This window comes from Leptopilina boulardi, unplaced genomic scaffold (assembly GCF_019393585.1).
Source record: "Leptopilina boulardi isolate dan_hultmark-lab unplaced genomic scaffold, ZJU_Lbou_2.1 LbouV2_316, whole genome shotgun sequence".
NCBI classification, from domain to species: domain Eukaryota; kingdom Metazoa; phylum Arthropoda; class Insecta; order Hymenoptera; family Figitidae; genus Leptopilina; species Leptopilina boulardi.
In genome coordinates this window covers 1,565,106-1,581,983 of record NW_026137881.1, presented here as the reverse complement: position 1 = coordinate 1,581,983, position 16,878 = coordinate 1,565,106, and the positions used below count along the sequence as shown (strand labels likewise).

At 30.1% G+C, this 16,878-nt stretch overlaps 1 protein-coding gene across 2 annotated transcripts in view; it reads right to left on the bottom strand.

The window, feature by feature from the left end:
* LOC127284015 (protein outspread) overlaps positions 1–16,878 on the bottom strand; it is a 336,175-nt gene that overhangs the window by 148,813 nt on the left and 170,484 nt on the right. The window lies entirely within an intron of this gene.

Here is a 16,878-nt window from a genome sequence, read left to right as displayed (position 1 = left end):
TTCTCTACATTTCAACTACTCATTGACTATAAAATCCATTTTTTTTCTCACAGCTAATTGTAAGATTTAAAACCAAATTTTTTTATTTTTAATTCGTCCCATTGATATAACTATAGTATCAACAGTTATATATCAATCACGAACAATTGACAGAATGTCGTTTCATCAAACTCATGATGATGATGATGATTATAATATGATGATGGTCACCATCATAGAGAAGAAATCGTCAAGCACGGACAACGACGACTTTCTATATACCATCAGAGTGTTGCGCATCTTTAAAAGCAGCCGCCAGCCGATTGGTCATATACGTGCTCCACCCATCAATATGCGCATACCTTAAGGATCCTTAGGGTTTCGAGCGATTGAATATTTATCCTCCGACACTGTATATCTTGTCTTGGCTATACACGATGGATTCTATATATATATATATATATATATATATATATATATATAAAATAGGTAGAGCCGACTTATCCGAAACGTGTGCGCCGCTCTCGACGATCGGTTATCTTGATAACCCTGCCCGCGGTTAGTCGCGACGTTGACGAAATCAACGATCAATGCTACTTGGTTCTTTATACACGACTACCTAATGATAAGCATACCCACGATGAGAGCAAAGTTAACGACTCAATTTAATCAGAGAGAGAGAGAGAGAGAGAGAGATGTTGAATTTTCTCTTCAAACTATTATTCAATTCGGAGATGTCTCTCATGCATATTGGTGACGCAATTTATACTTTATATAATGTACTGAGTCGAATGAACTTAAAAAAAAAAAAATTTAGTGTGGTCAGAGTACATGACTCACATCCCAAGGGTTCTGGGTTCGATCCCCCATACGTGCGAGATTTTTCAAAATTATTCTTAGGTGTTTTATATACTACTGTATAATATAATAATTTTAAACAGAATATAATCTGTACATCTGAATTACTCATCTTTGACTAATTAAACTGATCCTCTTTGTTCATTAAATAAAATGAATTAGTAACCGTTTTAATCAAAAATAACTAGATGATAGTAGGAAACTACTTATTTATTTGGTAAGGCTACTATTTTAATTACTAAACTTTAATAAATAAATTAGTCAAAAAACTACTTTTTTCTACTTATACCTTCGACTAAAAATTAGTCGAAACGGTTACTAATTCTTAAAACGCCAAATTTTTATTTATCCAAAATTGAAAATATAGCTGAAAAAAGTAATTGACAGAATGAATTCGGCGCTATTTTTAAAATTGAGCAATCACAATTTTCCTTTACAATTTCTGGGTTGCTCAATTTCAAAAATAGCGCTAAAATTTTTCTGTTACTTGTTTTTTTTTTGGCCATTTGCAATTTTGGATAAATAAAAATTGTTTTAAGAATTCTGCCAAATAAAATTTCGATAACTACAAATTTTAAGTAAAAATTTGTTTAAAAAGAAATTCTTTAAAATTCTAATTTGAAAATTAAAAAATTTATCTAAAAAATTATTATATTTACTAAAAAAAAAATTTTTAATTATTTTGATATTTAATTTTGATATTAATTTTAAATAATTACACGGAGAAAAATGGAAAAAAGGAATAAAGTAACTTTTACTAATTAAAAAGTAAAATCGAAACTGTCCGCAGTTTCTACGCATTTCTGGCAATTTTTACTCCAGGAATAGTAAAATTTACTCCGAAAACAGTCAAATTTACTTCTGAAATAGTGAAAATTATTTCGGAAATAGTAAATTTTACTATTCCTGGAGTAAAAATTGCCAGAAATGCGTAGAAACTGCAGACAGTTCCGGTTTTGTTTCGAAAGATGTTCACCTTTACTCATGTCAGACACAATGAATTTTTAAGTTTTTTTTTTTAGGTTAAGTTGACAGAAAGCACTCGCTTCAGTATAAATAATACAATGAGTTGGTTATATTATTTTAGAATGCACGGATAAAATCTAGGAAAATGAACTCGGTAGTTTTGTCGAAGAGGAGAAGAAAGAGGATTGGAAAGACTCTCGCGCGGGATGCAGGAGAGAGAGAGAGAGAGGCCCAATATGCGTTGCTGAAGATGATGGTGTGTGCATATTTAACTCTTGGGTATTGTATGCAAATGTGCGTGCGCCGTGCGAAGTTCATGGCTTCATGCGCGCGAATACGCACACTCTCTCCCTCTCTCTCTCTCTCTCTCGAATAATATGGTCATATATGCTCGACTATCACCTATATCCTCTATATTTGGTTATCTTTCAAATAAAAATAAAATGCTTTCGTATATATGATGTATTCCACGCCAAAGTGTAAATCCATCTGCAATATTGCATCTCCGATTTTTTTTTCTTTTAGTACAAATTGAAACTAGCTTCCATGAATTTTGAAAATTGGAGAATTTTCATGACTTTTAATTTTTGAATGCTCATAACTTCCTTAAAAGTGCATCAATTTTAAAAGTCTTTTTTTTCAAAATTTTTTTCAAAAAAACTACTTCTTATTACGAAACATTTAAGCCTAGCCCGATAATGGGCAAACAATTTTTACAATATTTTCGGAATTTTTCAAAAATTTTTGAATTTTTTAAAAATATTTTTGGTTTTTTTTTATACTACGTACTTTTATGTATTTTAATGCGCTGATTACAAAAATCATAGTGACAATACACAAAAATTTGATTTTTATGGTGAAAACCATAAAAATGTTCAAAAATTTATGCAATAAAAATTGTTTGCCCATTATTGGACTAGATTTAATACATAAAAGTACGTAGAATAAAAAAAAACCAAAAATATTTTTCAAAAATTCAAAAATTTTTGAAAAATTCCGAAAATATTGTAAAAATTGTTTGCCCATTATCGGGCTAGGCTTAAATGTTTCGTAATAAGAAGTAGTTTTTTTTTGAAAAAAATTTTGAAAAAAAACGATCAGTACGTCAAATGAGAAAAATGACTTTTTATCATTAAAACTCAAAAATTTGATAGTAATATCGTTTTAAAAAAAAATTCGATTTTTTGTTGTTGAAAAGTACGTTTAAAAACACACATTTTGAAAAAAAAGACTTTTAAAATTGATGCACTTTTAAGGAAGTTATGAGCATTCAAAAATTAAAAGTCATGAAAATTCTCCAATTTTCAAAATTTCATTACTCGAAAACGGCTTGCTAAAAAAATTTGAAAAAAATCATGGAAGCTAGTCTCAATTAGTACACTTTGGCGTCGTATACATATCATATATATTCCATTCCTTCATTCGTACTGAAAATATACTCATCACCATTGGAAAATCAAAATAATCGACAACGACTTTTAAAATAGATAGTGACAAGACACTTTGGAAAAAGAGGTCGAGGACATGATGTCCATTCTTATTCAGTTTCTACACACATAGCTTATATATGAAGCTACAACTTTTAAGGTGGAGTTTTCACATCCATCAGTTTAAAGTGACAACTCATATCTCAAAAAAGAAAAAAAAATAGATTAGAAATGAAAATATTTGCAGTATTATTGATTTTCATTTTATTTATGAAGAAAAAATCAAAATTCTTTATACTGTGACTAATAATTTGCATTATAATATTTTCAATAGAGATTTAATTTAAGTATAACAATGAGTCCATTTTCACCGCGTGGATAAATTTAATCTTCCGAGAGAGGTTAAAGGCTGCTTTTGCGCAGACGCAGAACTGCCTTTAATCTTTCTCGGAAGATTAAATTTATCAACGCGGTGAAAATAGGCTCACAGGTATATTATTTTTTTTAATTCGTTGAATTTACAATTAAAACTGCTTCCTTGAAATACACGAATTATGTTTAAATAGTAAAAAAAATTTCAAATACCCTACTTGTAGCTTTTCTCACTATCTATCCCAACGGTATATTGAAGTTAGCTAATAATTTACTTAAAAAAAAAAAAAATTATATACGAAAAACAAAACGTGGTTCACTACATTCCCACTATAAAAAACGAAATAAATGTTGTCAATGAGAGGAAAAAAAAGTGAATTTCTAACAAAACTATATAGTAGTGACCATCTTTTTTTTTCTCTCCTGCGATCTAGTCTATTTGTGTATACAGCAGCTCCTGGACTTAATTAATGGGTATGAAAATGAATCGATTTAAATTACTTGTAAACAACTATATTTTCATTTGACCTCAATCAAGTAATGTTTCTTTGCCCATTTTGCCGACACTATTTTACTTTTCCATTGGTGTAGTAGATATATTTATATACCAGTTGAAAAGTAAAATAGTGCATGGTGCGCCAGAAGGAGGTTTAAGGGGAGGGACCGGTGAAATTTCAGCCTACTGAAGTTATTATTGTTAAAGAGTGTCAATTTTTTTTTCTGACATAATTTAGGATCCAAAATTATTATAAATTATTAAAATTTCAAAAAAAAATTTTTTTAGCCATTTTAGAAAATTTATTTTTTGGAAAAATTAAATTTCTTTAAATTCCATACGATTGATTGTTTAAAATCGTGAAAAAAGCGTAAAAAAAATTCGACAATAAAAAATAATTAAAATTGTGGAAGTAGTTAAATTTTTTCAAAATTACCACTAAAATTGAAAGCAATCAAAATTGATCTTGTTTAGGGGTAATAATTTTTTTCAACATTTTTTTTTCAACCAAAAATCTTATTCTACTGACAATGAGAAAAACAACAGAAGGTAATTTTTAACAATTTTACAAATATTTTTATTTTTCAAAATTTTTATTTTTTGAAAAAATTGAAATTTTTCAAAATCGATACGCTTGATTGTTTAGAATCATGAAACAAGCGTATAAAAAAATCGGCAGTCAAAAAAAATTAAAATTGTGAGAGAAGTTTAAATTTTAAATTTTCGAGAATTTTGAATTTGATTTTAAAAATTATTAACAAATTTATAGTTTTTCAATTTTTCATGATATATTATACATTTAAATAATTAATATTGTCAGAAAAAAAATTGACCACACATAAACAGCTTTAATTTTGATGTGTTAAAATTTCAGCGGTCCTTCCCCTTAAATAAAAATGAATTGCCACTTAAAAATTCTTTTTGATTATGGTTCTAAGATGAATAAAAAACTTTTCTCAATAGGTTTTAAAATCAGCTTACGTGCCCAATTTAAAACAAATTGAGTTTTAAATATTTAAAAATAGTTTTTTTGTGAGGAACCAGAATTTATTTAATGTATACTTATATGCGTATAGATAATAGATGTTTTAGATTTGGGTTCATATAAATTTATTAACAATGAAGCTATTTTCTTGTTTTGTTTTTACATTTATGCATTAAGAGTGTCGAACGGTATCTGAAATTCTTTGGCAAGAAGAGAGCTTTAATTATCGCTCTGAACGTGAAATAGTATTAATTTTACAATACTTTTTTCTCGAAACACGAACACTTTTAACAAAATCAGCCAAAATCCTCATATGATAAATTTCCTAAATCCAAAAGACTGTATGAATCCATAGAAAAACATGGTTGTAAAACAAAAAGTAGAAGAGTAATCTAATAACAGCTGCGACTTTGTGCGCCCTGCATGCTGCTGCCATCTGACGGCGACAGGAGGTAATGAACCCCTCATTACATTACTTTTCGTTTTGTAATCGTGTTTTTGTATGGATTCGCATAATCTTTCGGATTTAGGAAATTTATATAAGATAAGGATCTCTAGCTGCTTTTGTAAAAAGTGTCCGTCTTTCGAGAAGAAAGTATTTTAAAATCAATGTTTATAATTTTCACGTTTAGTGCCGTTTTTATAGAGCGATAATTAAATGTCTCTTCTTGCCAAAAAATTTCAGAGACCATTCGACTCTCTTAAATAAATTTTGTCACTCTTAAAATCGTTCTTTTAACATTATAATTTAATTTTTTAAAATTGGACACAAACACTACAGCAATATAATTATTTATATATGTAAAATTGAAAATAAGTAATTATTTTATCATTTATTACAGTATTTATTAGATTAAATAAATTCTTATTCCCCATAAAACACTGTTTTTATATAAAAACTCAATTTTATTTAAATCGGGCACGTAAACTGATTTTAAAAACTACTGAGAAATGTTTGTTATTCATCTACGAATCATAATCAAAAAGAATTTTTAAGTGCAAATTAATTTTTATTTAAACTACCTTCTGGCGCACCGTGAGTGATTCTTATGTTCCGGACACCTAAAAATTTTTTAATTACACTTTTTTTGTTTTAAAAAAAAACGAAAAAAATGTGATTAAAAAAAATTTAGGGGGTCCGGAACATAAAAATTATATATAGTGGCATTGTGGTAAATTTTTGTACAGTTTGAATTTTTTTTTATCGCTGTTGCGTCTTGTCAATATAGTGGTACAAAATATATACAAAAAGATATGGCACTGCATCGATAGGTAGAACGCGTCTTACACACTTTGCTACTTACCACGTATCCTCGAGAGAGGACATCCTGTTCGATAAAGGTATTTCATGCACCTCTCTCTCTCTCTTTTTTTTTTTTCTCTAGCAAACTAGGTGCAGATAAGGACTATTTTTCATGGATATACGGTAGCAGTTACACATCGATCCCCTTTTCTCCCCTTTCCTTCCGTATTGAGAAGAAAATAAGGGTTAGCGTATAGGAGAGAAAACACTCCAAGGATAGCAATGGAAATTATTATTGTTGTTGGAAAATTATTGTCTAATAATTGCAATTGATATTTATTGATCCCATGTGACTATTTCACTTCCAACGGGAAATATTGGCGCCTTATCAATATAGCTATTTCAAAAACATTTAGAGATTAGATCCCCAGGGTCGTTTCGCGCCGTTATATTATGTTTTCTCGATTGTGTGTATAATACAAACGCACTCTTGATTGTTACGTGACTAGGAAGTTCGCTATATATTACTTACGTGATTGTTTATTACTATTTTTTTCTCTTTGTTTCAGTGTCAAATTATTTATTATGTTTTGTTTGCAAATTCATTGTTTTATAATGTTTGCATATTGTATTTTATTTTCGCCCTTTTTTACAAACAAAAAAAATTATTACTCGGCGCTTTCTGGGGTTGCTAATTACTTAAATGGCAGATTTTAAAAATCCAAAATGGCGGATCCAATATGGCAACTATAATTTTTAAAAAAAAATTATCAAATTAGTTTGGAACTTATTACATCGGAATTTGTTATCTCTAGAGAGTAATTTTTTTTTATTTCACAAGTGATTCTAATTGCTTTAACTAATTTGACGTTTTAAAGAGTGTCACACACTAGTCCTTGAGGGAATTGAGGAAAGTCGTTAAAATAGCAGTAAAAAAAAAGAATATAAACTCTTTTTCATTGAATGCAAGTCACGTATTTATATGTTCGAACACACCTGATGTCTCGGACTATACCTCTCTAAGAGACAGAGAGATAAGATATAAATTTATAATGAATACAGATTCATATTTTTTTTTCGCTTCCCATAAGGATCTAGAGGAAAATTAGAAAGTGGGAGTTGGGCGTGGACCCTCCATAAGAAGAGAAGAGAAAAGCAAAAGAGAAGATTTGAGCTTTCACTTCTTCCTTTCTTCTTTCTCTCTCGTTTTCTTCTTCTTCATATTCTTCCTTCATGTCCACAGTCACGAGATCTTCCCACGCACGTGCCAGGCCCTGTACTTTGGCCCATGGGCCTGGTAAATAATTACCAGATGAAGATACTGCCGCCTTATGTGTGTAGGACGTCTCTCTCTCTCTCTCTCTCTCTCTCTCTCTCTCTCTCTCTCTCTCTCTCTCTCTCTCTCTCTCTCTCTTTTCTCTCTTATTCTCTCTTTCACAACGGTATAAGCACTTGCACTGTAGTGTGTGTGTGTGTGTGCAAATTCCACGCGACAATACCAACATCCTATCAACTAACCCTTTACGGGATCTTGCAAATGTATTGGACTTTGTGTTTATAGTGTCAAGGAGAAGATACGATGCAACATTACATAATCTTTAATAATAAGAGATTAATGTGTATTTTTTTTATTTATTAATATAAAAACAAATAATCCCTCTACATTATGGTTACGTGCGTCATAGTGTAATTTTTCATCAGTTTTCTATATATTCAAGAAAAAAGTATATCCCATTCGCTGAAAATAAATTATTTTTGTACCATCTAAAAAGAAATGCATAAATAATGCCTAAAATTAATTTGTTAGAATTTTTATTTGATAGAATTTCACTAGATACAAATTTTCGTTTAGCCGAATGATGAATCCGAATCTTATTTCAGGATTGAAGAAGCATCTCAATTAGAAGATAACAAATTAATTTTTTTGTTATTTGTATATGAGAATAAATTAAAATAAAAGTTACAATCATACTACAAACAAAAAAATGTTTGGCATTTCATACTTGTTAATTTTTCAAATCAATGGATTATTTCATACACTAAAAAAAATTGCATTGATTTAAGAAAATCATTTAGACTTGTCCGCATTTGATCCACTAATTACATTAACTCAAGAAAATTTACTTTAATGTAGTAGAATCAAATGAGGTTAATTAAATAGGTTTTTTAAAAAAAAAAAAGAAAAAAAATGTTTGGCATTTCATACTTGTTCATTTTTTAAACTAATAGATTATTTAAAACACTCAAATAAGTAGCATTGATTCAAGAAAAGTATTTACTTTTCCATATTTGATGCACTAATTTTTCTTACACCAAGAAAATTTACTTCAAAATAGTAAAAATTATTTTGAATCAAATACGGATAATTAAATAGATTAACAAAAATGTTTGGCATTTCATACTTGTTAATTTTTCAAATTATTTCATTCACTAAAAAAAGTAGCATTGATTTAAGAAAACCATTTACTTGTCCGTATTTGATCAATTAATTTTCTTAGTTCAAGAAAATTAACTTTGAAATAGTAAAATTACCTTAAATCAAATACGGATAATTAAATAGGTTTAAAAAAATAAAAAAAATTATTTGGCATTTCATACTTGTTAATTTTTTACATTAATGGATTGATTCAAGAAAATTATTTACTTGTTCCAATTGGAGCCATTAACTTTCCTAATTTAAGCAAATTTACTTCAAAGTAGTAGAATTAAATACGGATAATTAAATAGGTTTCAAAAAAAATTGTTTGGCATTTCATACTTGTTAATTTTTAAAACTAATGGATTAATTAAGTCACTGAAAAAAGTTGCATTGATTCTAGAAAACCATTTGCTTGTTCGTTGTTGATCCATTAATTTTTTTAAATCAAGAGAATTTTCTTTAAAGTAGGAAAATTATATTGAATCAAATAAGGATAATAATTAAATAGGTTAGAAAAAATGTGTTTGGCTTTTTATACTTGTTAATTTCATAAACTAATGGAGTATTTCATACACTAAAAAAAGTAGCATTGATTCAAGAAAACTATTTACTTGTCCGTATTTGATTCACTAATTTTCTTAGTTAAAGAAAATTAATTTCAAAGTAGAAAAATTATCTTGAATCAAATGCGGATAATTAAATAGGTTTAAAAAAACAAAAAATGTTTGGCATTTCATACTTGTTAATTTTTTAAATTTACGGGAATGTAGTGGATCACATTTTGTTTTTCGTGTCCTGTAACTTTTTTTTTGCCGAAACGAAAAATTCCCAGGAACGATTGCAAATAATCACTCTCTCTGTTTGAAAATACTCGACTTCCTTTTTCCTGTACTATATATTTAAGTTCAGAAAATAATTTAGATATACATATAACAGGGCATCTCACGGGGAAAAAAAGGTGAAATTGAAAAGTTTTAGTTGAACTGGTTATATGCGCGGGAAATATAGTTATATGTTCCTGATGCAAGAAAGAAACAGTAATTCTTACATAAATTTACAAGAAATTATAATCAAAGTAGACAGTAATTTTATTCAAAAAGAAGGCGCGAGAGTCTGCAAACAACGTTATTGATAGATGTGTAAGAGAAAGTATATATAATACACATAGAACAAGAGTTACAACTCAATTCTCAGAGAATGCGCTTTTTGCACTTGTATATATATATAACCTAAACGATAAAAACCTAAACATTTCAAGAAAATCCGTGACTATTAACAAGTTTCGTAAACACATAATCTCTACAAGAACACCAGAAATGTCATTATTGAATTACACCTCAGATGTGCGCAATCAAAATTATTATTATTATTGCGTTGATGGTGAAAAGCAGAAATCCCTAAAAAGGATCGCATTCTTTTTGTTTTTAATTTCACACAAAAACATCGTTTTGAATTCTATCACGTACACACATGTAATAAAACTTTGGAATACATGATGATTTACAGTTGTTTATAAATTCCGCTACTTACACTGAAAAAAAAAGATTTTATTTTTGCAACAAAATCGTTTGGTTAGGCAATTTTGGTTCTTGTAATCAAATTGTACGACTGAAACAAAATTGTAGAGTTCTTTCAACCAAACATTTCGTTAGGCCAACAAAAATAATTTGGTTCAACATTTTTAAATTCCAACTAAAATTTGGTTACGACATACAACATTTCCTAATCAAACGATTTTGTTGCAAATACAAAATCTGTTTATGCATAATGTAAATGTTTTGATTTTTTTGTGCAAGACTAACACAAATTGACATAAAAATTGCTTTTCTTTTTTGGAAAAAAGTAAGTTGCCAACTTCTTGCACGTAATCTATGTAACATCACGTGAGGGATCAATTTATAAATATGAATTTGATAAAATCAAAACAAAAAAATACATAATATAAATCTACTTGAAAGGTGGTGTTTATAGATAGGAGAAAAGTAAAGCAATCTTCAATCCCTGATCCTTTTTGAAATGTCAGCTTGTCAAGAAGGAATTGGAATTCCATCGGAAGCATCAGATCATCATCATCATCATCATGTGAGGAAAAAAACGGAAGCTATATAGCTAGAGCTTCTTTACTCGTTCTTGCGCGCAAGTATCACATATATATGTGTATTGCCTGAACGCGGATGAGCGGAACGAGTTGGACCAGAATGTCCTGATCTCGCAGTGGGCGGTGTTAACGACCGCCAGGTCCCAACCCGGAAGATATCGTAGGTCAGGACACCGGCAGGTTCTGGTCTCTCATGTGAGTGGCCAGTACTTTCCATGATAATCCATCAACTCGACTTTACGACGCCAACAAATCTTCAACAAAACCTTCTTTCTTTCTCTCTCTCTCTCTCTCTCCCTATATACATCTCCTTAATTCTACATTGTCTAAAACACCAAGATTATATTCTTCGACAATAAATCCTCCATTTCTCTCATGTGCAAACTATTTTCTCTGAATAACAACTTTGTTCTCTATTTTTTTTTACCACTTGCAAATCATCTAATTTACGACAAATACAGTTGATATTTTTATTTGTTCGATTTTTCATTTCACATAATAGGCATTTTGAAGAATTTTTATTTGGTGAAATTCATTCAAATGAATTTTTATTTGTTACAATTATTATTTGATATAATTTCCATAAAATCGATTTTTCTGCAGAATTTTTATACTCAACCGAAAAATCATTTAACAGAATTCCTAATTGATAGAATTTTCATTTGTCCGAAATTGCAAATAACCGAACAAACAATCGATTTTGGCGCGATTTTTAAAATCAACCAATCACAATTTTATGGATAATTTTTGATTGGTTGATTTTAAAAATCGCGACAAAATCGATTGTTTGTTCGGTCATTTGCAATTTCGGACAAATGAAAATTTTATCAATTAAAAATTCTGTTAAATGATTTTTCGGTTAAGTAAAAATTCTGCAGAAAAATCGGTTTTATGGAAATTATATCAAATAATAATTCGAACAAATGAAAATTCATCTCAAAGAATAAAATGAAAATTTACCTCCCTGAAGTCGGCTTCGACGCTTAGCGCCGAAAATTGTTTTTCGCAGAATCAAAAATTTCAAATTATTTTTTTTTTAATTTTTCAATTCAAATAATACCTTGAAAAATACTTCTTAAGGCATTGTGTGGACCAAAAATCTTTTTAAAAAATGTTTTGATATTTTTGATTCTGCGAAAAACAATTTTTGGCGCTTAGCGTCGAAGCCAACTTCAGGGAGGTGAAAATTTTATGCAATGAAATTCTACGAAATAAAAATTCTTTAAAATGCCTATTATGTTATATGGAAATTCGAGCAAATAAAAATTCCAACACATAAAAATTCGAACAAATAAAAAATTTGTAAAGTGAATTTTTGGTTATATAAAAATTTGAGAAATCTGCGTACGATGGAGAGCGGCCAATTAGTGTGCGCTTCTTTCTAACTAATGATTTTTAGAACTATCATGAGGCCCAAAATTATTTAACGGAATTTCTAATTGATAGAATTTACATTTGTCCAAATTTGTAATTGAACAAACAAACACAATCGGCAGAAAGATTTTAGCGCGATTTTTAAAATTAAATCACAATTTTATGGATAATTTTTCATTTTAAAAATTAATTCTTGATAAAATTTAGAAAAAAAAAATGGTTTAGTATTAGTGAATGACTTTGAAGATATATGTATAATTGCTGATATATATGCAAATGGTTTGCAACTGTTAGTGTTAATTATATTTGCTACTATATATTGTGTGTATTCATTATATCTATCCCTAGACTATAACTGTATAATATATATGTATTCATTTTGCTATTATTAGGTACTTTATAAATTCTGCTATATAACTGTCCATTGGTACCCGTGCAGAAATTTTGACCGGGCCCTGGCCAGGGCCAGACCGGGCAAGACCGGGGCCACTTCGGGAAATCTGGCCTGCCCCCGGCCTGGATGAAACAATAAAACCGACCGGGGCCATGGCTCGGGGCCCGATCTGGTTCCCTGCTGGGGACCCGACCGGGGCCATCAAATTTTTCCCGATTTGACCACCATTCAAATGTTTGTGGTATGGTAAACTATACAGTAGTCATCTGCCTAACAATTTAGAGTGGATATTGATTTGGTCTTCAGATTCATTAATTTCGTAGTTTGAATCAATGTCGCCTGGTGTGAGACAATCTTCCATATGGGAACTAAGCGAATCATATTGTTCTCCTAGTTGTGAGCTGATATTCTCATTTACATTCGCATCTTCATGATTTGAATCATCTGAAGCTATAAGGCATAGAATTATATTTAACATACATGAAAATAGTTGTTATCATTATTATTATATAAGAAAGAAAGATCATTCTTATAAAACTAATTTCGATCGAGTGATAAATTCATACTTATACATATTATTATTATAACAAATATGAAAGAATATATAAGAAGTCAGATGTAATAAAAGAATTTTTAACTTCAATTCGGGATTTTTTCAAAGGAATACTACTAGAACATTTGTAAAACTATAAAAATAAAAACAATATTTATAAAGTTAGAATACAAAATCTCTATTTTTAGGTTATTTTTTATTTGGTAATGTAATATCATGTGAATAATATTTTTTACTTACGACTTGATATATTCGGCAGAGATCAACCAAAAGTTTTGAACGTTCAAATGAACAAAATTTTTTTTGTAACTTCTTTAAATATGAATTTTATTACAAAATATTGTTTTAAATATCTAAAAAGAAAATATTAATTTAATATTAGTTTAATTTACTGTTTTATTTTACATTGACATTATAATTTTTAATAATTTATAGATTGAAAAAAAATTTTTGTTCATTTGAACGTTCAAAACTTTTGGCTCATCGGCAGAGATGAAAATTGGGTTGACAGTCGATGTTTCCGTACACGTTTCGTACTTTTGTGTTTTGGCATATTATTCACAGAAATAAATAATTTATGTATCCAAAATAAAACAAAAGTTAGGCCAAGAAGACTAGAAATGGGAGGTACCGTACGAATACGTAAGAAAAAGGTTTTTCTGAAATAGGCAGAGCAATAGAATAAGTTGCAAGTCGCGGTAGCCTTCTGCGCAGACTAACTGTTGACTTACCATCTGGCGGTAATTCAGAATAAAATATTAACACTGATTCTATACGTACGTATATGCTTCGGTAAAATAAATATCTGCTTTTTTATTATCACCTGTTCGTAATATGCGCAGGAGGCTACTGCGTCTTGCAACTTATCCGCCCATTTCAGAAAACCAAATTGTCACGTACCCCCACTACCTAACGTGTACTTCCTGTTTCTATAGCCTTCTTGAGTTCTGCACTCCTCTATAAAAATTTATTTTTACTTATTTTATTATTGGGGCAACCCGGCCTGGCCACGACCGGGGCCACTAACATTTACTGACCCGGGGCCGGACCAGATAATCTGGCCGGGGCCAGGTCGGAAATCGGGAAGAAGGGTGGAAATTTCTGCACGGGTAATTGTAAACATTGCCATTAGTGCACTGATTATATACCTGTTGTGATGCTATTGTATATCTATCGCATTCGTAATGTATAATAGAAGCGGAACAAATGAAATAGAAATTATCCTTAATGTAAAAAAATTAAAATCAAACATTTATAATCATCGTATATTTTCGAGTCGGTATTAAAAACTATAGAAAAAAATTTTTCAAAAACAAAAAATTATTATTATTATTATTCAAAAAAATTTTATAAACAAAATAAAGAAAAATTTCATTATGTAATGTAATTTTACAATAAAAAATTAGAAATTGGTCCACTCATGAGGACGTTTCATTTATGACTACATTCTCCTAATTAAAAGATTTTTATTGTTGTTTTATGTGCACGTTGCCTCTCAATGTTTAGATTGAGAATCCATGCACGAGGGAAGGGAGAAGCGCGCAATGATTGGTCGCTCTCCACCGTACGCAGAGTTCTCTACTTGGAACATCAAGGAACGTATTATCATTATAGAATTATATTTTTTAAATTAAATTTGTTTAAAACTTTAAATGCGAATTAAGGGGGTGGTAGTTGCGTGAAGATTACAAACTGTGGACTTTAAGGAACTATGAATCGTAAATTTTGTCTTGACTATCGTTCTCGTCATTGGTGTGTATATATATATATAACGATATAGAAAACGATACGCTACTCCACATATAAAAGAGAGACAGAGAGAAAGAGAGAGAAAGAGAGAGAGAGAGAGAGAGAGAGAGAGAGAGAGAGAGAGAGAGAGTAGAGGCGTAAAGCGAGGACAAGCATAAATTACGAGCGAACGCTGGAACGAACTTAACGAGACGAGCGAATCGACCTTAGGACTTTCATCTTGCGCGACTTTGCGATGCGACAGTGAAAAATTCTTTCAACTCAGCAGAATCATCGCAAGAGAGAGAGAGAGAGAGAGAGAGAGAGAGAGAGAGAGAGAGAGAGAGAGAGAGAGAGAGCAACGTCATCATTCTCTCACACACCACGTTTAAAGTAGAGCAGATATCATATTTCAAAGTCAATTCGCATATTATTTTTAAGTATCACTTGCATAATTTTATCACACTTTTATTTCACTATATACAAAATAAGCATTATTATCTCTTCAACATTGTCTTCATTTGTTGTCGAACAATCATTTAGATATTTTTTTTTTTTCTTAATTTGTATTTAATTCGACATATTAATATTACATTATTTTAGTTCGATTAAAAGCAATTAAAACCAGGGCCCGATCAGGTTTCTTGTTTCAACGAGGTCAGTGCTAGGTTGGCAAATTTTTGCCCGGGTTACTTTTTTTTATTGACTTTATATTGATTTAATAACCCGTGCAGAAATTCATCAACCTGGCCCTGACCTGGTGTGATCGGGGCTAAACCAGGCCCTGGTCGGGCTCCGGTTTTAATCGAGCTAAATTAGGGCTTTGTTCAGTGGCCCCCTTTTTGAAAAAAATCATTTTACTTCCTAGGGTTAAAAATTGTTATTTTAGTCCCTAGCATTAAAAAAGGTTATTTTTCACCTCCCAAACTACATAGTTTAAACTAAACAACATTTTTGAGAATAAAGAAAAAGTTCTCTCTAAGTTTGGCAAAACTTTTTTTCTCTTTGAATAAAAAAAAAAAAAAAAAAAAAAAAAATGTTTGCAACCATGTCAAGTACCGTTTTTGAATACATCCCGCAGGAAGATCAATTTTGCGCGCAAATGTGAATGGCCGCTTGTACTTTTAAAGCACCATATGTTCATTTTATGAGTGTCTCTTTTTATTGAAGAATCAATTGCAGTGTGTGACTTTTGTCGCAGCCTGTGGATATATATATATATAAATATAATAAAAGTAACTTCCTGTTTGCAGCATCAGCGGCAGTAATATCTTCTTCTCACATATATAGACGTGCGCAAGAGAGAAAAAGAGAGATGAAAATCGTTAGGAGACAATTAAAAATTTTTTTATTTCTCATCCATTGATGCGGTGAAATCCTTCTTGAGTCACATTGTAAATGTCTCAATAAAGAAAAAAAAAAAAAAAAAAAAACTGGCGACGGTTGTAAATTTTCATTCTCGCATATAGAATTTTATAATTTGTATAAATCCTCGAGGCTAAAAGGGATTATAATGAATGTGTATATATATGTTCTTTTCAACGCTTTTACGCAGAGAGAAGGAGAGAGAGAGATAGAAAGATTGCTTTAATAATTTCAAGTTGAAACAAAATAAACAATTTTGAATTTTATAACTGAATCCAAATTTTATAGGGCACACACTAAAAAAGAAATCTTGATTTCAGCCTATTTTTGAGGCTGAATTTAAGGTGTAAACGGAGTCAGACTAATTAAAAAAGGATAGACTTATGCAAAATATATGGGCTTAATTTAAGGTGTAAACGGTTTAAGACTTTGTTTTTACTGTGCAATGTAGTCATGAGTGGACCAATTCCTAGTTTTTTTTTTATGTGAAATATGTGTATTAAAAATGTTTTATTTTCAAGAAACTTGCAATATAATTCTAAGGATGATACGTTGATATTCAAGTTGAGAATTCTGCGAACAATGGAGAGCGGCCAATCATTGGGCGCTTCTTCCTTCCCT